This window comes from Plectropomus leopardus, chromosome 17, assembly GCF_026936395.1.
Source record: "Plectropomus leopardus strain MGB_pleo_1.0 chromosome 17, ASM2693639v1, whole genome shotgun sequence".
Lineage (NCBI taxonomy): Eukaryota > Metazoa > Chordata > Actinopteri > Perciformes > Serranidae > Plectropomus > Plectropomus leopardus.
Genome location: NC_142192.1, coordinates 5,131,765 through 5,154,815, shown reverse-complemented (window position 1 = coordinate 5,154,815; position 23,051 = coordinate 5,131,765). Strand labels below are relative to the sequence as shown.

Below are 23,051 nucleotides of genomic sequence, written 5' to 3'. Positions count from 1 at the left end.
CAGTTTTAAGTCCTACACCATTTCAGTTATATGGTAATATAATTTATACTCTTTAATTAATATTGAATACGCAATAGGAACATGGGGTTAAAAGTGTCTGCCCAGGGGCACCTAACAGGTTAATTCAGCCATGCATATTGCAGTTTTGAGCTCAGTTAATCTTATTAGGGTGAAATTAACCCTTAGGGACTATTTGATGCATTTTACTTGCTTTTCATTCTTCTTTTTTTTTTTTTAAATCTCTGTTGTGTTCATGCATATGGCAAAATGAATCTTTTAGAATGTTAGCATTTCCAGCTCAGCTCCTGCGATAAGTCTAAAATACACTGTGGAAACTGAATTGTTACATTCAGACTGTTAAGTGCAAAAATACGCCATTGAAACCCATTTAAACTCTATTTTTTAATTCCACAGCCACCAAAGCATAAAAACATGCATGGTATTATTTATGGGTGTCATTTTGGGCTTTTGCCTTAAAATTAATGATTTCATTTTTTTAAAACCATATTTGACATATTGAGAAAATAAATGCTGTTTACACAAGGTGCAATTTCACAATCAGTGTTGCTGCAAATAATTAACATATCCACATAAATAGTAAATAAATAAATAAATAAATACTTATTTTAGTAATAATAAAATTATTAGTTATAATAATGATGACACTACTACCACTACTACTACTAATAATAATAACATTTTAAATGATAAAATATACTTTGAATTTATTTATCATATTCAACCAACTCATTTTTTGTGTTTTTTTTCCCCATCTCAAAACATAATGGCATCATCACAAAAAAATCTGAAAATGAATTTGATATATATGATTAGGGCTTGTGTTGGTTTAAAAATTAACTCAGTTAAAGTGGGAAATAATATTTATGTGTAATATTTTTAAAGCTTGATTTTGAATAGGGCACCAGTTTGTGTAATATTACAGTGGCCCCTTTGGGGTTAAGTGAATCTGAACGAGAGGTACCAAAGATGTTACACTTGTAGCAAACATGATGTGTAATTTTTTTGACTGCTGTTTTTAGCATTTCCTTTTCTTTGTTTTTCTTTTTTGCTTTTTGCACTATAACCATCCCCACTCTCTCAACACCTCTCTCTCCACGCGCGCCACAGGGAGGACGCGAGGGCACACAGGCGCGCGCGCGGTCAGAGCTCGAGCTTTTTTTTTTTTAATTGACACGCGGCTCCGTCGAATCAGATCAAAGGGACCCGCCTTTAAACGGCAGCCCGGCTAATTGTCGCGCGCGAGGGGCGGCCTCTATGCTAATGTGTTGGCAAGGGAGACGCAGCGGTTCATTCATCTTCTTCCAGAGAGAGAGGCGAGTTAACGCGAAGGTTATTTTACATGAGGGAGGACCTGCTCTGGACCCAAACACTGCCGCGAGAATAGCTGAGCGCCAACGAAGACGCGTTTGTTTTAGGGGCTTATTGTTCTTCCAAACATTACAGGGTAAGTGGAGGACATTTTTTTGGTCAATTTCTTTATCTTTTTGCTGTCACGTTAATGTGTCCAAGTGTGGGTCAAAATGTATTCATTTACTTGCCCTTAATTCCTAAACTGAGAAAAGCAATAAGTGATGAGACAGGAAGTCGTGGACACTAATTTACTGGTGTGTTGTCAAAGGTGTCTCACCAGTAAGGGGCCCTCAACCCTGACAGTGTTAGAAATAAGTCAAGCTTTCATTTCTACTGGACTGTCTTACTAAACAGTTAGGGGGTTCAGTGTCTCGGTCAAGGACACTCAGGGCTGCAGAAACACTTGGACCCCCTGTTTTAATGAAAATATGTACACTTTCTTGCTCTAACATGTCATGCTTGTTTGCTTTATTTACATTTGATTTTTTTTTCTAAAAATATTGCTCTATGCATGCTGGATGGATGCTTTAATTGTTTGCTCCTGCACTGATGTGAAAATGCAGCTGGGGAAGTCTGTGCCAGACTGTCCTTCATGCTCTGAGAGCGATCAATGCATGAACGAAATAAGGCTACCTGTGTGTCGCACCACTGACAGTGGACTCTGGCTCTCTGTTCTGCATAAATAAGCATGACAGAGGCGTGCAAACTGAATCAAATGTGTGTTTATTTGTGGCTGTGCTCGCAGGATGCAGTTGTAGGGTGCAGATGTGGGTGGTGCACCAACTATAATAAGTGCATATAGATGAAGAGTTAGTGTGCGTGCTTGCAAAATGAGCTAGTATTGTGTTCTTACTTATGTTTATATTGTGTAGTGCATTGTTGCATCATACATGCTATATTTTCACACACTTTGCACACAATACATATTTAGAATTTTAAAATTCCCATACCAGTGCTAATTCTTCTCCTTATTACTGTATTTCTATTTTCTATTTTATGTTTTTAACATACTTTGTGCTTATTTCCACTTTCTATTAGGGTTGACAGATTATCGGCCCAGCCAATTATTGGGGGCAATATTTGGCACTTTGCAGATTATCTGAATTGGCATTTTATTTTAATGAGCGCCAATAACATTATTGATTAATTAAAAAGTGCTAAGAAAGTGTCAGCATGGGTGGAATTTTTACTTTGTAAAACGTCAGGGAGCTATTTTTATTCAATCATTTTTTTTTATTTTAATTTTCAGGTGAATTTATAAAAACGTTGCTTGAAGCTTGCCGTTTATAGTTTCAGTATTGATTAAACATTTGCTAAAGGCATTTAAATAAAGTTTTGTGTTAGAGCTTGTTATATTCAAAATTCTAAATATAGACAGAAAGATTTTTTCATTTTTATTGTAAATGCATATCGGTTACAGATATTGATCAACGGTTTCATTCAGTACTTATAATTGGTATCGGCCCCACAAAAACAATATTGGTCGATCCCTAATTTACACACCCTGCACATTATAGATATTTAGAATTCTAACATTCACACACTTGTGATAATTGTTCTTATTGTTACTGTATTTCTATTTCATGTTTTTTACATACTTTATGCTTGTACTATCTGCATTATCCCAGTCAAAATCCCACAGTCAAAAGCAGCAGGCTGAACAAGTGGTCGACTTCTATCTGCACAGTCCAGTCCTCTGTGAATGACACCAGGTCCCACACAATCAATAGCAGCAGCTTCCAGCGTGTGCTGTGTGTGAGCCTGCCCACATTACCGGTGGCCTTCAGGCGCCTGTGCATCAAAGGGTCATGCCACATAGTTATTGCATCATAGCAACCGTCCGTGCGTGCCTACGTATTTGTGTGCCTTGCTGGGTCTATGTATAACACGCATTGATTGTGTTCATATACAATACAAAGCCATGATAATGGAAAGACACAAACAAATGCACAAACGCACCAATGATGGGCACGACTGCGACAGAAAGCTGTTCTCAGTTGGGCTCGGTAGCCCTTTGGCTACCAGCATTTAACCCTTTGAAGACCGGGTCGACATCACTCTTCTTGTGCTGCGTTCAGACACCTTTCATAAGTATCTAAACCTTTAAATCCTGAGCAAATTCATCTTATTTCTTCTTCAGAAACACTGAGGAAAAAAAAGGCAATGAGCAACTTTGCAGGAAATGTGCTGCAAATTGCATTTTTATTATATATTATGTAATATAATTTTCCAGAAAAGTATATTTAGAATTATCATAATAACATATTTAAAGTTATGTTTTAGAATCATTATTATTTTTAAAACACTTTTGTCACGTCATTTCCTTGTTTTTTTTTTCTATTTTTACATATTACATTTTTTCAGAAAATTATATTTAGAATTACCATAATTACATAGCCTATTTAAAGTTACGTTTTAGAGTCATTATTGTTTAAAGTACTTTCTTCAGGTAATTTACTTGTTTGTTTTTTTACTTTCCTTTCTTTTTTTGCATGATTTTTCAGGTATTTTTTCACTAATTTCTTGCCATTTTTTGGGGCAATTAGCAACTTTGCAGGAAATGTCCCACAAAGTGCAAGATTTTACAGACTTGGAAGATTATTTTTTTAAAAGCTAATTTTATAATTTTTCAGAATTTGATATTAAGAATGATCATAAGAAATATTTAAAGTTATGTTTTAGAATTGTTATTATTTTTAAAGCAGTTTTTTTTTATCATTTCCTTGTTTGGTTTTTACTTTCCTTTTTTGCTATTTTCAGGTATTTTTTTCACTATTTTCTTGCAATTGTGTCGGTCATTTGTTCTCAAATTGTTCATTGCCTTCTTCCCACATTTTAAACTAATTCAAGCCAGTTTGCCAAGGTTTCAAAGAGTAAAAGTGAGCAGCGGATCTTGTATATATGTTGTTTGCAGACTTGGCTTTTATTTAGGCCAAAAAGTACATCCGGTTCTGCTCTGCTTTGCCTCTGCTGCAGCCCGTTTTTACCCTCTCAGCAGACAGAGGATAGTTCTCCAGAGTCAGGCTGTCTTCAGTGCTGCTGCGTGTCCCACAAGGGAGCTACAAGTGGCATAATTGCAATCTTATTTAGTATAACTGCCTCCAAAAATGCCCTAATCACATTGTAATCTGTTTACTTATCTTATATTTGAATACCTTTAAATGCTCAATAAATATTTGTTTTCAGTATAAATTTGAATTGTTGTTCACATGTATAGAGTTGACTTTTACACTATATCAAATAGAGTCTCTGATTTTGCCAGTCTGGTCTTTTGGCTTAAACCAGCATTTGTCATCATGGCACGCTTTGGCTAATTAAAAAGTAGCCTACAGCAGCAACCTGTGCTGACGGTGTCATGGTGCTAAATCCAACTTTTGTTGCATTAGTAATAATCAATATGACAACATGATTAACGTAATGTTTGTTTGGAAATTGACTAACATAAGCCAAGCACAGCAACATGAAGGAGATCAAATTTCAGTAGACGTCAGAGGAGGGAAAAGCATTACAGTATCACCACATCATCCGCAGATATTGGCTCAAAAATGAAATATCGTAATTGGCTAACATTCTGCCTATATCACAAATCATTTTTTTTTTTAAATTTTCCTTTGATAAAGTGAACATGTGCAAAGCATAAACCGTAAGTTGAAGTATTTTTCTTATTTTGCACGATGAATGAATATTAACATACTCTGAAAAGCATTGTATTTAATGTCTCCATCTGCTGGTGGGCCATCATGTTAAGGGTATGCATACTATGATGTTAATGACAATAAAGAAGAGACTTGATGATCACTAAAATAAGGTGGGAAAAAAAGAATACATCGATACTGGTATCAGTTATGGCCAAAAGAGTTGTTGTAAATCGGCATATCAGATATTGGCAAATCTAGTATCGTGCATCCCTAGTTGTGTTTGTTAATGAGAAAGTTTATGTGTTGTTTTTGGGCAACAAGAGAGACAGGGGAGAATTAGTTACCCTAAAACTAAAAACATTTTGGACTTGAAGCTGAAAAAAAGAGGTGTCCTGACTGGCTGCAAGCTACGCAAAGTGCCGTTTTGTACTGAACTTTTACTGGACACTCTGTTTCTATTTATAACTGCCTTGCTCTGAAAATGCCACAATGTACGGGGAATTAAAATGAGAACTTCTCTATACAAAACCACCTTATTTCACTGTAAAAAAAAAAAACTTAAATAAGGTGGCAGCTACTTCCTGTTTTTTTGGGGGGTTTTTTTTTCCCAAAATCGTGTGTGTTGTGTGTGTTCTCTAAACTCAACTCCATGAATGTAGTGCAGGCGGAACTTTTCATGAGTTGTTTTTTTATTTAGTGGCAGTTTTAGGAGTTTTAGTTGCAGGGTGGATAATTGATCAGTCAATGCGGTTAGAGCTGATCAGATCCATGGATGAGAAGGAGCTGCGACAGACCTTTAGACTCAGCACAATTAACATTTAAGTTTTACTTTCTTGTTTTTCTACTGCACCATTTGTGCCCAGAGTACACTCTGTGCTCCGGGAGTGTGGTGAAATGCATAACTGAACAGTATATATATTTTAATAGCGCTATGAAAGAACTGTCCAGCTTCAAAAATAGCCCATATAACTTTGTGTCGACAGATGTTTTGATCGTGGTGGGCCGCCAGAAACAACAAATGTATGGGAAATCCTGCTGTTTATTAGAAGACCTCTCACGCCATGTTCCTATTTTGTATTTCAAATTTTTTAAATGCTGATGTTGAAGCTCCCTTCCGTTTATATTTAAATCCTGGATTGTACCTCTAACTGTTGAGTCATGACTGATGGTCAGGCTCCAGTCCTCCGCACTAAAACTCTTAAGTACACGCTGCTGAGTGATAATCCAAATAAAGAAGACAAAGCTTACACTAATGCATTTTAGTGTTTTCTCATTGACCTGTACATTCAAGAATTCATATAAACACCGGCTCACGTTGCTATTTTCTAATTTATCTCAAAACAATATGTTGTTATTGTATGTTCTAAATAAATCCGACGGCGGTGTATATTGTTTAGCTTTAAAGCTTCTACAGCAATCCACCACGGAAACGCATGGATCATTTTAGTGTCTGTGTTCTCATCACATATGACAGGCTATTTTCTGAAATAAATGGCAAAGATGAAGTTGATTGCTTGGTCTTTGCAGTAACTGTTATTTCCTGTTATTTATGATCCGATGTAGAGAGAGGCTCCAGTTACACAGTAAACGGCTGACTGGCAGATCACTGGATGGGAAAACACTTGATTATAGCTACTTCCTCTTCTCTGGAAAGACCTATTGATCCATATTTTGTAAAGTACAGTAATATCAGCTTGGAGCGACATGTTACACTAAAATTTCCTGTGTGTGTCTGTGCATTTGTGTGTTGTTTATTTTTCCAGTCTTTTCTTTTTCCTTTTTTTGTCCATAGAAGTAGATGAATGATGCGATGTCACCCGCAACCATCTCTCTTTCTCTCCCTCCCTTTGTATCACTTCCATTTTGTCGTAAGCCTGTGGCCAGGTGTACTATGCATCTGTCTCATGCATCACTGGCTCATTGTGTGCCTGCGCGTGTGTATACGGGGTGGCTTGCCTGAGCTGCTGCACGCGCGTGTCCCTTGACTGATTGATTCATCCATTCTTGCCACATGCTTTATTACCTGTGGAGACAGATGTGGGAATATAAGGATGGGTGCATGTGTGTGTGAGCCCCTGTGAGCCCATGGACCAGCTGATAGTGGTTGTTGAGCAACAACAAAGGAATGTTGAGTGAAGGACTTTGGCATCACTGGCAGGTAACTAATGAACACCCACAGTTATCAGTGGATGCCATTGACAGAGAGTCCTCCAGCGGCTTGACAGAAACAATGTAGTAAAATGGAAAGGTAACGTACACCAGAGACCGTGGGGAGGAAGCCATCTAACACAGAATGTATTAAAAGGGATACTTCACCCACAAAATGATCTCTAGAATATCATTTACTGCGTGTTACCTTCAGGACTGGGCGATATGGCTTTAAAAATAACATTGCTATCTTAAGGCTATATCACGATACACACTATGTATCTCGATATTTTTAAATGTCCTTTAAACTAATGTCAAACACTAAAATACAAAATTATCGCATGAACTGCAGTCACAATAAAGTTAAAAAAAAGTAGCAACTGTCATATAATAAAGTTGAATACACTACTATTAGAATAACATTTCATAAAATATGGTATAAGGAAGTTAAATAAAGCACTTTTATAATGCAATGTACCGAAGAGGGAACAGCTGTATGTCACATAGCCAGAAGCAATACATGCAAGTGGGGCTGGGTGACATGGCTTTAAAATATTATTGCGACATTTCAAGGCTATTACAAGATACACGATATATTACAGTATTTTAAAAAATGTTTAAACTAATGTTAACTAAAATTTAAAAAAAAACAAAAACTGAATGAACTGCAGTTACAATGAAGTTAAATTAAGCAATGTCACACGAGAGGGAGTGATGTTGTACTGTATATCATCATGGCTGTAATTCGGTGTAGGCACAAGTCTGCATCGTGAGTGCTGAAGTTTTGGTTGAAATAAATCCTTAATTCAGCAATTTAGACACCAAAAACATGCTGTTATTCCCCACAGTCTCTCTCTGCCTGCTGGCCGTTTACAGTCCTGTAACTTCTCCCTCCTCCACTAGGTATTGTGGTGTCTTTCAGCTCAGCTGCCTGTTCCACCAGTAGAGACCGGACACTGAGCTCTGGTGGTGCGTGCTGTGCACTAAATACAAATATTTTAATAGAAAGAGGAGCGCCTGTATTTTTGACAGTATTGAAAAACATATGTTTGGAATATCTATATACCCTGGTATACTATAATACCACCTAAACCTACTTTGCAGATGAAGTATTCCTTTCATCTTGCATTTATTTGGTCACATTTTGGCTTAGAGCAGGACATTAGATTGATAATATGTTCACATTGTGATATGAGACAATCGTTATAGATTCTGGGAATCCTAATATTGTAGGAGTTGTCTTTTTATGGCTTTAAAGGCTGCTTAACAGTTAAACGATGTAATCTTCTGAAGTTGCCAGACTGATAGCTGCTCTATTATTTTCCTTTATTCACTTAATCATTACATCCACATTACCAACAATTATCAAAAATCTCAGTGGGTAAATATTTTGTGAAAGCACCAATAGCCAAGCCTATAGTATGATAGCAATATGGATATGGAGGTATTTGGTCAAAAGTATTGTGGTATTTGATTTTGTCCATTTTGACCAGCCCCATTTGATTTTATGAGACATTTAGAAGAAAGATTAGATGGAGACGCATATTAGGCTGAATCATGCACGATTTGTCTTTGTCTCTAACACATTAAAATACCATATATTCAGGCACTGCCTCACAGAGACACGGTCACGGGTTCAAATCTGTGTCTGAGTGCAGTGATTTCCTCCCACAGTCTAAAGTGAGCTGATGATACTAAAATTGCCTGTAGGTGCGAACGTGGGTGTGAATGCATTGGTCTGTCTATACTGCGTGAGTCAGCCTTGTAATAGACTGACAAGCTGTCAGGGTATACCCTGCCTCCACACTGATGCATGCTGGGATAGACTGCAGTATCCTGTGAGCAGGGTAAGCTTTTCAGAAGAAATGGTGGATCAATAGACGATGCAACACCTTCATACAATCAATTACACAGATTTTCAGTTGCAACAGTGGGTACAAGGATTGTTACACTTGCAATATTTAATTTAACAGATATTTTTCTGTAAACTGGGTTTTCCTTGTCTAGCAAAGCTGATGTAGTGTCGTGTTTTTTTTAACGCGTCTGCTGTGGTGGCATGAAAATCAATAAACATAAGCATGACAAGTAAGCAACAGTTGTCAGATAGCAGGCAGCTGCAGAATGGCATGTTTACAGTGTATCTTGTTAATGTATATTGAACACTTCCTGCAGCTGCTTTAAAGAGGAAGCTTTCTAGCATTTACTGGAGATATGGAGAAATACTTAGCTGAGGGTTTTAACATACGTTTGGAATTGTTCTACATGTGTGATATAATTTTTGCCAATTTTGTGGGCACCCTGTAGCTCAGTGGGTAGAGGTGCCCACCACGTGCAAAGGCGATGTTCTTGCCGCAGTACCCGCAGGTTGTGTTTCAGTTCTACCCTTTGCTGCATGTCATCCCTCCTCTCTCACCCCCTTTCATGTTTACACACTAGGCAGGTTTCCATTAACCCTCAAACTACTAAAATTGAAATTGCAAATATAAAATACGCCTAATGGAACCAAGTCAATTTCGGAAAAACTCTCATTTATCACAAAAAGGATTTTATGCTCCCGTGAGGTGGTATTTCAGACAATTTGAAAAAAACATATTTTGCAAAACTGCAACAGAAACTCTTTTTTGTCTTTTACAGGTCACATGATGCTATTACTATGTGCTTGTCTGTAGAACCTGGCTCCCTTGGGCATGATGCAGCCGGCGCTACAAGAGGTGTTAATGCATGGCATAACTCCTCGAAAGTGTGTGTGTGTGTGTGTGTGTGTGTGAATGTTGTGGCTTATACCTAATGTGATAGCAAACTGTTGCCTATTAACACCCAGCAGACATGTTTTAAGCTCAGTGCTGTTTTTCAGGCTCTGTAGGCTATATGGGGGTCAGTTATGTTTGTTTTGCGCTTCCTTTTTCAGATTTTTTGGTGGATATTTTCAATTGTTGAAAACAAGGCACCCCCAACCTTTCCTTTATTGCATTTGACCCAAATTTTTGTATTCATTTTGACCTAAAACTCTGTAAATAGTAGCGTAGCCTAAATAGTCTTAAACACATGCACTGAAACCTTGAACTTGATTAGTCTGATCAATTGATTCGGACATGAAACTGAGTTTACATTGCCAGCTCCCTAGTACAAAGTTCATGTAATGTCCAGTTGAGCCCACGTGTGAATAGAGCAGGTAATTGTCTGGAGAATTCACAGCCAGCGAGTGGGCATGTCGATGATGTTTCTGTAGTGCAAATGGAGTGAAACCGGACATCAAACATCCGAGGATGAAGAAAACAAACATCCAAGAGTGAAAAAGTATGGTCAGTTACTCAAAGACTTGATAGAAAACGTCTTACCTAAGAGACGAGATTCGGGAACTTCTATCAGTAAAGCCCATTGCCTCCTGCATGCTCTAACCCGGGTGCCGCCCGTACTGAAAGTAAACTTAGTGTTCATAAGATGATCTTCTCAGTTATGACAGGTAGTGAACTGCAACTCATAATGTGTGAAAGTGTGTCACATTTTTGTACTAAATTAATTTCCTGGGTAAAGTTTTACCAGAAGATAAGTGAAAGTCAAAATAAGTCAGGGCCAAAGTTTGTGAAGTCCAGATCAGTGCCAACACAAGCAGAGACACTGGCAAAATGACCAAAAACCTCCATATCAAGGCTATATATATACTCTTAATACATGAGGTCTCAAATATGAAAATAATGACTGAACAGTTTGTAATAAAAAGGGGAAAAATTTGTAAATCCACCTATACAGTTATGTGCAACACAACTCTTTCAACTCTTTAACACCTGGATTTACATCAGGTTTTTTGTGCTGCATTGAGACACCTTTCACAAGCATTAAAACCTGAGGCAATTAGTTTGATTTAATTTGAATACACGGGGAGAAATGCAAAAAGAGACCTGGCAAGAAAAGCCAAACAAATAAAAAATATACAAATAAATAAAAAATTAAAATTAGTAAATAAAATACACCCTCAAAATGACACGGGGGAGAATTATTAGACTTTTTAAAGACGTCATAGATTATGAAACCATACCCTTTAGTTCTTTGTACATATTTCATAAACTACCCAATGTATATTTTCTATTTGTTACAGAGAGTTCTACAAAGATATTGGCAACAGCTGAGGGGTGAGTGATTCATTATATAAGTTAAAATGCTGCACACACAGCAGCTCTGAACACAGTGTTCTGACATTCTTCAGCAGGATGTTAGGTGCTGATTGGCCGCCTTCCACCACTTTTTTGTTTCAGCACACATTAAATGTTCATTCCAACACAGTAAAGTGGTGATGAGAGGATAGCGTTGAGCACAGGAGCAGGGCTGAGTGCTGCAGGCATTTGTCCCAGGCTCCCCTGGTCTCTTACAGTGCTGTCAACACAATAAACACACTACTACTGTATGCACGGGCGTGTGTGTGGTGCTGGAACACCTGAGCCTTACAACCAAACAACTCTCCACCAGGGCTTATACAATACAGGAAAGTGTCTGTTTGTGTGTTTGCACATATTAGCATGTGTTTGTGTGTGTGTGTGTGTGTCTGTGTGTGTACATGTGTGTGCATGCTGGCATCTTTCCACCTCTTCCTTAGTTTAAAGGTGTCGCCGGAATATTATTAGCCACATTTTCACAGGCAGGTTTGATAGGGCCCAGACAGAAACAATAGGTGACAATTAGAGCAGCACTCAGACATGAGTCACCTGGACTGCAGTAAATATGTAACCACTGTGGCAATGAATACATGCCGAGGTGAATAAATGATGTTTTGGAGATATGGGAGATAAAGGTTAGATGAGAGGCTGACTCATAAGGGCACACGCGCACACAGCCGTTTTGTCCCCCGTGTTCCTCCCCAGGCTCGACATGCTGCCTGGTCTTAAATTAGAGTTTGAACTGCGCTGAGGTGAGCTGCGTTTCTATAGCGATGCATCATTCCTGCTCGCAGAGGTATATGTAGATTAGAAGAATATGGAGATCATATTGATAGGAAGCAACACCTCGGCACCAGCATGTGCTTTTATAACAAGGACTTATGTAACCATACAATTTCTCTGTATATCACCACGGCTTTCACTATTATATATAAGTCGATATTATTCTGACATATTTGAGTTTAAGCATCAATTTATAATACATATAAACCATGAGAAGTCAATTACTACAACTACCAATACTATTACTGGCTCTTCAACTCCTACTAGGCTACCAGGGGTAGGAATCATCAGAGGCCCCAGGATGTGATACACTTAAGATCTGCTGCAATATGTGTGAGTGTTGTGTGTCGACGTGATGATCATTGAAGTACGAGTGTTAGGTTAAAAAAACTCAAAGAAAAAGAAAAAGAAATCACATTAGATAATTCAGCCAATAAATTAATAATAAATCGTGTCACGTACAACAACCGATCTATAGCTTAAGTAAAATCACTTGATTTTAATAGAATTGTTAAATGGGAAAAAAATGTATCATGTTGAAGACCATATTTAATTTCAACAAATTCATGCTGGGCCATGCTATTAAATATATTTATGGCAGTTTTGTAATATTTATGTTTTGTTTTAAATGATATTTATGCTCTTTTAAGTAATATTGATGCCCTTTTCAAATATCTAACTAATCTGACTTTTATTTTATCACTTAATCTAATCCAATTTTTAATTTCAAATCAGTTTTAAACTCTGGAATCAGAGCCAATCAGTATGCAAACACAAAAAAAATCTTATAAACAAACAACATAGATCAACCACAGATGACAGCATTAAACGCCAAAGTGAGTGATCACAATAACATTTTACGTAACGCAGCACCATCCCACAAATCACAGAAATTAAACGGAATGAATGAATGAATGAATTAACTGCAAATTATGTCCCTAAAGGAAGACTTTGTCAGCATCTGTTGTATAAGATATAGTTTTCCATCTGCTCATCTCACCTCGAGCAGTTTATTACAGTAAATTGTATCTAGTGAACTGAAAAAAGCACAATTTTAATATTATACTGGATACCAAAGGTTTACATTGGATGTGCTATGTTAATATACATTACTGTTCAAAAGTCTTAGGCCACCATAGATTTGTTGTCTTAGCAAAGTAATGAGGATATATATAGATATATATATATATATATATATATCTCAGGGAACATTTAGATGCATTAAAATACCAAAAAAGTAAGAACTAGCTAGCTTCTTCTGCAGACTGATGTCAATATTTAATATGAAACTTGGAGTCGCACAGCCGCAACAAATGTCAATATTGAGCTTTGGAAAGGTCTTGAATGAAACTTGATATAAATACTTAAGTAGATCAATAATACAAATCTCATATTTTTTGCCAAAGAGAGTTTAAGGCATGCTAAGTGCAAAAAAGGGGTCATACTAAATACTTACAACTGTAGCCCTTTATTCTACGTTATCAATGCTGTATACATATTTCCTGTATGTTTATGTTGTGCCTTTGTAAAGAGATTAGATTAATTATGTCTGATCATTATAACCTTGGTAAAATAACAATGTTTAAGGTGGCTGAAAAGTTTTTGCACAGTTCTGTAATTTATATAATAAATAAAAAGGATAATTGCCATTCATGTATCAATACGATATTGCCAAGCAAAAAATATCACAATACTATGCTGTGTTAACTCTTCCCATCACCCCTATAGGCTGCTACCACTACATCAGAAGTGTTACTATCAGTGCTACCCAGGCTATAATGACATGGTTGAAATCAATTATATATATTATTCTATTCATAAAATGTTTTATTACTGCAAATGTAATTTGAATTGTGGTATTGCACAATGTGGTATTGTGGTATTCCAGTATCATGAAAACACAAATGTCAAGTCTCAAGTCTTTGAGGGCAAGTGGAAGTCAGCTCGCAACAAGTCTTCAAGAAAACTGCACATAAATTGCAAATATTGTGGCTCAGTATCTAACTATTTGAAAGTAGTCCTCCCAAGGCAGTGCTGAAAGACTTTAAGTCAAGTTATGGACTCAAACTTCATGGAAAACCTGCCATTCTAGAATTTTTCAAGGTCAAAAATTTGATACTTGAAACATTTTACTCTAAATTCTCAAGTAAAGTTCTTTAAAAAACAAAAATGTAATTTCACTTTTTACAAAAAAGTCCTCATTTTACACACCACACAAATTAACACCCCTTCCTACCTGCCTCTCTCCTCCCTAACTACTCCCTGCAACCTCCAGCCTGTCAGTCCGTCACCAGGGCATAGCGTGAGAACCCTGTTACATGTCTCAGAGGAAGCACTGTTAATTGTTGTAGTAGTAAAGTAGTAGTGTTTTACTGGGTATCACATTTACACATGTATTCTAAAAAAAAATAGACATGAAGTGTGAACAATTGTTTCAGTTTGCAGAGAGACACAGCTGAGACGTGAGCCTGCATGAAGCCGGCGCAGACAGCTGATTAAAATAAGAGCAAATGCGTTGCATTAGACGTGTGAGTAAAAGCCTGGAGTCTAGAAACGGGACGCATTGAATCAGACAGCTTCATACTTCAGATTACAAATGTTGCAGTAAGTGTTGAGTTTTGAAAAGTGTAACCACACCTCCAACCACTTCCAGCTCGCCGTTGCCCGGACTCTGTGACTTGAACAAGCTGCAGGGGTGGTGTAGTCCTGCTCTGTCTCTCTCTGTATATGGCTATTACTATGAGGCTGCCTTTAAGAAATTTGCTATCGACTCATTGCAAAGTTGGTTGCAGAGCAGGAAAATATTGTCAAAACTAAGGATAACTTTAGAATTGGCTTTAGCCAAGTTTTTAAATTAAATGCTTACCCACAATCCGATCTGAGTGCTGAAATTTCATCAGGATTTACTACATTTTATGTTTCTAATGTGTGTTGTGTTGAAAACTCCGAAACACAGAGGAAGTTTCAACACTTCTATCACTCTCTACATCCCATGCTTGCATGTAGCACTTCTGGCTATGCCACATACAGCTGTTACTTGGGTATTTGCCAGCCTATATAGCACTATTGTGAACCTGTAAATGTTGAGTACCCCAAAGTTTTATGTTATAAATGTACATTATACAACAAGTAGTTGAGGTGGTTTGGGCATCTGGGGGATACCTCCTGTGTGCCTCCTGCTGGAGGTGTTCAGGGCACGTCCTACTGGTAGGAGGCCCCGGGGCAGATCCAGAACACACTGGAGAGATTACATATCTCGTCTGGCCTGGGAACACCTTGAGGTCCCCCAGGAGGAACTAGAAACCGTTGCCGGGGAGAGGGACACCTGGAGTGCTCTGCTTAGCTTGTTGGCCCCGCGACCCGGCCTCGGATAAGCGGACGAAAATGGATGGGTTGATAGTTCCGACCAAGCAATGTGACTGTGCACAAGACATTTAGAACATGCTCAAATCTGCATAACAGCACACCTGCCTCAGCACCAAGAAAGTCACTCCGCTGTTTGTGAACCATAGCTGCAGGAACATGATTTTTGATTTTTGTCCACAGATATCTTAGTGGTAACAAGACTGAGTAAGCTAAGCATTTCTGTGTTTATATCTGCTGTATTTATTTAGTTTGGGAAACTCCACGATCTGTTTAAAGTATATGCACAAGTTGGCAAGCGGACTTAACAGGGACTAAAAAATGTGTCTGGGTCCACAAAAATAAGAAGTTGCCAGATGCTAACTTGCATTGTGCAATTTGCATAGCTACCATGCCAGTGGATTCTGACGGTGGGGAGGAATAGGAGGTGCTCCTGCCATCGAAGTTTAGCTGCTGTTCTAACATATGTAACTAGTGTACAATTACTGTTCCTTTTTCTGATCATTTGGGTATAATTATATTTAAAAAAAAAACCAAAACTCTCAGGACTTGTGTATCCCACCAACATTACTTTAATATACTTCCTTTGCCGTGTACTTGCCTTTCTTACATTTACCAATTGTGCATCACCTCAGTGTGATGATCTGTGAACTGAAATGTTAATTTCACAAACATAAAAAAACATTAAGTTACCTGTCTTATCCAGTCAATTCAGTGTCCTCCAAAACATCTAAGTTGAATAAAAATTAACCCAAATCGGCCCCAACTGCAGTTAAATTATGCAGACTTTGGTTTTAAAAATGTCCATTTTTAATTTTGAAAATATCAGAAATGGATCTCAATAACCTCCAAAACCACACATATAATGTCCAAACTGGCCAAGCAGATGCTGAAGTACTGTCAATGTATGTGATTATGCACATTTATTCAAATTATGCAAATTGCCTAACATATGCAAGTTAGCATCTGGCAGTTTCTTAATGCTGGGGACCCATACTGTTCATTTCTAACATAAAACTTTGGGCTACTCAACATTTCTAGGTTGACTATTTCTCATTATATGCCAGACTTGGTGGTATAATGCAGTAGGGTTTGGTACCCCTCTCTGGTCTGCATGTCTGACAGAGCAGATAAACTTCTATTTTAATCAATCCAGCTCTCTACACAGGCTATGCAATGGCTCAGGCTTTACTCAAGTCTTTTTGCTTCTTTTTGTGTGTGTATAAGCACAGTGATTTTTGTATTGGACTCTGCCAGAACCAGGGTAATCCACACTCCAAACTGTGTCTGCCATGCATCCTCTGTTGATAAAGATGGACTGAAGCTGCTGCTTCTGCGTTGTGCTACTCTAGCTCTTTAGCCCCTGTAGACACTGACATTACTGAGTCAGTTCACTGACTTTATGTCCACTCTGTTTTCCTGCTGTCGGCCTACACTATGTTTCAGCAGGTCACAAACAAGCATTCGACATTTGACTTTTATCACGAAAGCAAAACAAGAAGTAAACACAGCGTGCCTCAACAGGAGTCCTTTCTGGTTTCCTGCTTGTGGCATCACTCCACTTAGCTCGCCTAATACTGACATCTTTACAGAGAAAATGTAGAGGAATGTCCTAGAAGAAGCCAAGGTGTGGCAAAATGTCTTTTATCTGAAAAATGTCTGTTGTCTCAAGTTATATATTGTCATAGAATTTGTAAGATAATAAACTTATAACAACTCATTTTCTTACATCGTATCTTAAATTGGAATCTTTAATTTGGACAGCAGACTTGTCTGAAATGTCTGATCATATCATCATAAAACGATACTGTTACTTTTAATACTAAATCACTGCTCAGTCCTGCCGCTACAGCACTAATAAAAAGACATGTATCCATACTTATGATAGTTTGCCAATTTTCCACCAGCTTTGTGACAAAACAATGTGGATAGCATAATGAACTCTGGTAAACTTCCCTCCAACTAACCAGTGCCTAGATATCCCCCTGCAATATCAGCCGAATGATCTACTTTACGTATTTGCTCGATCTACTGGCTGCACTTATGCATTTTCAAATAGCCCTCCACCCACGCCGCCACCACAGACTCAAAGTGAACCGAGAGACAGACACCACCACTTTCTCTCTCTCTCTCTCTCTCTCAAACGCAGACCAAAATCAGATTAAACCCTAAACCGAGGCAGTGCTGATAAAACATAAACCAAAATTATGCTACTGCAATGCCTATTTTTCTCCCAAAGCTGTATAGGGATAGTTTGTGAACAGGAAGTGGGCCCATATTGCATCATGCAAAGTGAAAACACTAACGGAGGCTGAAAAAACTTGGATCCACTAGTTAAACTAAAGAGGCACTCGGGATGTACTGATGCATCGCGAAACACTTGAAAATCATTAAAAAAATATGTGAGATTCAAATCGGTAAAATAAAAAATGAACCGCAATACTATTTTTGAACAGCAGAGGCCGTAATCTACATTTGATTTCACTTGCTCGACATGTCACATTACTATGGGTTCAATGTCTTACATCATGTCCGAGAATAGAGACATCTCGCCAACGTAAAAAAAAAAAGAGGAAGCAAAAGCTCCGGGTCAGGCGATATTGAAAGAGAAAATGCACCCTTCGATTTTAAATTGGAAGTGTGGCGGCATTTGAGCTTCCTTAAGTCAGATAGTAATAAATGCGAGATAACGGAAAAGACAAAAACAGTCTTAAAACACTGTGAGAGGGTGTTGAACTACATAACTAGTACAACTAAGATGATGTGAGCTGGCATCATAGTGAGGAGCTCCGCCTACGCACGTTACTCCTTAATGACGACTACACAGCCAAAAAAACCCCCAAAAAACGAACCACTCGGCCAAACCAAACAAGTAAGAGCCAAAGAGACAGTCCAAGTTATCAGCCACGAGTGGGGAATGGCCAACTTAGTTTTTCAAACCGCCCTCTCTGCTTTCCCCTCTAACAAAAGCATAAAACTTTCCAGAGCAGCCACCTCTGTCCCAAGTGAAAGGTTGTTTTTTTAACAACAGGGGACATTGAGAATGTCCAGAAATGCACTCATTGCATAGTTTGTGTTTTGCATTTATACCCTACCTCAGAAATAAAAAGAGAAAATGCAGTATTTCGTAATTATTTTTGCTTTTAATTATTGACAGAAAATTTTTCAGCCATAATTTTTCTGCAATCTCATTTTTTATTTTAAAAGAAATCGTGAGAAAATTGTATCGTGAACCCAGTATCGTGAATCATATCGAATTGTGAGTTGAGTGAATCATTACATCCCTGAGAGGGGCACTGATCAAATTTAAACCAAGATGCTGTTTCTGATTTTTCAAACAGATGAGTGCGAATTGTGTCACCCATCAAAGGGAGCATCTATTGGTCTGGTGTGCATTCTGGTAGTTGTAGGTTTTCTACCTCTTGAGCAATAGTCCTTTTTCTCTGCTCAAAGTATTTTTTGTCTTGTATAGATGTCACTTTTTTACTTGAAGACCATCTTTATATTGGTAAAATACTTCTTTTAGTATACACTAATTGCACTAGAAATGTAATTGCATTAAATCAGGTTGCTTCTTGTAAACAACCTCAACTGTTCAGTTCCACACTAAATATCTAATCAAACACAGTGCGTCATGTGGGATGGAGAAGACTGTGGCCAATATTGAGATTTTCAATAAACCCTCACATCAAGCCCAGATATCAGTGAGCCAGTTGGTCAGGTCCAGTTGGCAGATGGACTGTTTCGATTGGCCATAGGCATCATCTGCTGCCGCTGCGGCTGTCTGGCAGTGAGCCGGGCAACTGTTGTCAAGGCAACAAATTGTTCCGTGTCACTTTTGATGGTTTGGTGAGCTGCCACGAAGACCAATCAGGGTGCAGTTTATCATCCACATATCAAGCGCTGTCCATCCACCTCTCATCAGATTTCTATACTCTAGTATTTCTCTCTCTGATGCACACACACACACACACACACACACACACACACACACACACACACACACACACACACACACACACACACACACACACACACACACACACACACACACACACACACACACACACGTGCTTCACAGTGTAGCTCATAGCCTGGGCTGGTATTGGACTGGTATCCTATTGATTGTTCTCCCATTGCTGCTACAGTCCATTGTACTTTTTCCACTCTCACAGAGGTTATTGCCACTGCAAACACACAACACACATCCATACACACAGTGACACTGACACAGACACACACACAGGAAATGACTATTGTATGGCCCAGCTTCCCATTTTTGCTCTCTTTCCAACTCAATTACAGCTTTTGCCAGCTAATCATTTTCAGTCACAGGGACACCAACACATTTTCCCCTCCGGGCTTCGTACAGTTAAAGAGCGCCTGAGCCTCATAATAATGAAAGTGAGGGCAACTGCTTTTCAACCTTGTTTTGTTCCTCGTGTTGCCACTCGCTGCGAGTGTCCAATAACTAAAAAAAAGGTTATTTGAGTTAAAGTCATATCCTAAACACCCCTTGCTATTTGACACTATTCGATTGTTTCCCAGTTTTTATCACGTTATCATATTTAATTGTTTTTTTAATTCATTTCATGGCTTCAATAACAACCATCCCCTTATCAAATCACAAATTCAGGGATACTATCCATCAGTTTTCTGGTGAGGCTATTCAGTTTACAACTTATTCTAAAACATTTAAATCATTACCAGCTGTAACCAAGAAATGATTGGCATTTTTGCTTACAACAAATTAAATGATTCCACCTTTCATTGTGGTAATCCTCTGTTGCCACCAGGGGGGTTTCCATTACAGATTTGTGCAAAACTTAAGCAATATTGTTGAAATGTCGATGAAACACAGTTGCCAGATGACTGCGTTTCCACTGAGTGATGTTATGTGACTTCTCCTCTTGAGATAACGTTCCAAGAAGCATGGCGATGGCGACAGCCACTGCACTAGCTGTCATCCCTGGGATAGCCCATGATTTCACAGAGGAATTGTGGATTCTAAACCTCCGGATGATCCGCTTAACTTTTGAAGAGCTATGTGATGCAATAACACCACCTCTAGTGCCTGCTGCATCATGCCCGAGTGAGCCAAACAGTGGAAAAAGTATTGCAGTTTTGCAAAATATGTCTTTTTCAAATCACCTGAAATACCACCTCATGCAAGCATAAAAAAATTTGCATTGAATGGGAGGTTTTTTTTAATTAACGTGTTTCCATTAGGTGTATTTTGTATTCCCAATTTAGATTTGTGCAACTTGAGGGTTAATGGAAACCCGCCTGTCAGAAAACCACTCAATGTATCACTCTAATGAAAATAAAGTGCCTTGAGTTTGAGAAAATGGCCATCAAAGCGTAAGCGTTGTTGCTACTGACGAAAACTTATCCGCTACATTGCAACCTAACTGGACTGTCACACACACATATGCACGCACAGACAATCTTCCACGCATTTACAACCCAGATTAGACTTTGTGTTTACTCTTAGTGTGACAGCTGGAATGAACATGCGTTAAGGCCCCTTCAGACTCAATAAGATACATGTCCTTCTCCACTGAATGGCTGTTGGGACAATTTTCTACAAGCTCTGCTTATCTGCCTGCCGCCTCCCATCTTTCACCGTCCTTCCGTCTTCTTCACCATTTCACTCCCCGTCTCTCTCTATGTCTGTCTATTTGTCTTCTCCCTCAGAGGTGTGAAGATTGAGTCATCCTCCCTGTCCGATTTCTTTTTTTCCACACACATCCTCTTTTCCTTTTCTCCGCTTGTCCTCTCTCCTTCTATGTCATTATATTTTTCATGTCTTTATGCGAGTGTCAATATGCGCAAAAAAATTCAGAGACCGACTGTGTGTGATGGAACTAATATGTCCTGGTCATAGCTGCCGTGTGTTCGTGTTCGTGTTCGTGTTCGTGTGTGTGTGTGTGTGTGTATGCGCATGCTAGAGCCTCCCTCGTCTGTTGACGTGAACGGACTGTCAAAGACGTCACCATGCACAACAGCAGCCTATTGATCCCTTTGTTGGATGTGAGGAGCAGTTGTTCAGAGTTGAATGGTATATTTGAGGAAAATTACAGCAGTTAGGGAATAAAGCTATTTTATATTTGCACCAGAGGGAGTGAAATTGAATGTACTGGCGTGAGAGGGAGTAAACATTTTTTTCCCTGGGATTAGATCCTTTGTGGGCTGTTATGGGTTTATCAAAGCCAAAACTGAAATTGGTCATTTTGTACTAAAGCAGTTGATAGCTGACAGAAGCCAGATGATTGCTGCTAACCTCTGTATTCATCTGTTAATTCTAAACTAATTTCCTGTGTGCAGCAAAATCAAGATCAGCAGAATCAGGGAGCCTGATAATGAGACCGACTTGTTACTTAATTTGTTCAGTCTCACATCATGTCAGTCAGCTGGTAGACGTGAAGAGGTTATGATAATTTGTTTTGTGTTTTTGCTTTAACCAATTAGTAGCGAGTTACATAACGTAGGGTGGTGACTATAGGAAAGGTAAACATTTTATATGAAAATTCCATGTTTTTTCCCACTTTACAACTTCAAAGCACATGAACACAACAAAGTCGGAAGAACGACTTCCAAACTTAGAAACTAAGACCTTCACATGAATGCAGCAAAGTTCTCAACATGAAGGTGGTTTAGCTGGTAGCTAGCAGCTAACGGTGTTAACTCCATAAACAGTGCTAAGCAATGGCAACAGTGCTGACAAACTGAACTCTATCTCTTTTTATACTGCATGTTTCCGTATAAAAAGGTACAATCGAGGAAAGGGGGGACAGATATGTCTCGACTTTAAACCAGCATTAGAGGTAGTTACATCACTGCAGCGGTGTCTGTGTAAAAGGGAACAGGAGTAGCAGGACGGGAGTAACATTTTGACAATGTCTTATTTATGCATCCAATGGCTAGAGACTGAAAAAGCCACTAGCAGCAGTTACACATAGAAGAAGAATATCAAATTGAGACAACAGCGAGACCCAGGAATCCTTCGAGGACAAGATCAGCCGCCATATGACAGAAATGGGAAATAATTGTTATTGCCATGTTATGTTGTGTATTGTTTAGAGAGTGCTACAGACACATATGTTATATGTCGCACTAGAAGCTGCTGTGGTTGTGTTAAACGTCATGCCTGTTGTGCCTCTTTTGTTTCCACAATGCTGGCATGCTGTCTGAAAGCACACACACTGCAGTGGCACGATGCTGCCGTTGTTTGGTTCTGTGAAAAAATGCAAAGACAGCATAAAAGAAGGGACTTTATAACGCCTCTAAAATGCATCCTCTGCGTAAAAAGGGCAAAAGATAACCAGGGGTGATATGGAGGGTTAGTCCTACGCATCCATGATTGTGCCGTCCTGATATCAGTGGTAAGCGATGTAAGAAAAAGCAGAGAGGCTCAGATTACAACACACACAGAGGTTGTGTACCTTTACTCTCTGCTGAACTAGTGCTACCGTTCCACGATGATGCTGTTCTGATATCAGTGGTAAACCCCATATGAACACAGTGCCAGCGATGAGCTAACCAGTGGGCTAACATGCACAACAAACCACAGAGAAGCTCAGCTTACAACACACAC

The 23,051-nt window shown here is 38.6% G+C and overlaps 1 protein-coding gene across 1 annotated transcript in view; it reads left to right on the top strand.

Moving 5' to 3' along the window:
• The first annotated feature begins 1,281 nt into the window (after positions 1-1,281).
• Positions 1,282-23,051, top strand: part of LOC121957715 (hippocalcin-like protein 4) — a 41,829-nt gene continuing 20,059 nt past the window's right edge. The window contains exon 1 of the mRNA XM_042506460.2: positions 1,282-1,465. The gene's annotated coding sequence lies outside the window, so the exon portion shown is untranslated. The remainder of the gene's footprint in view (positions 1,466-23,051) is intronic.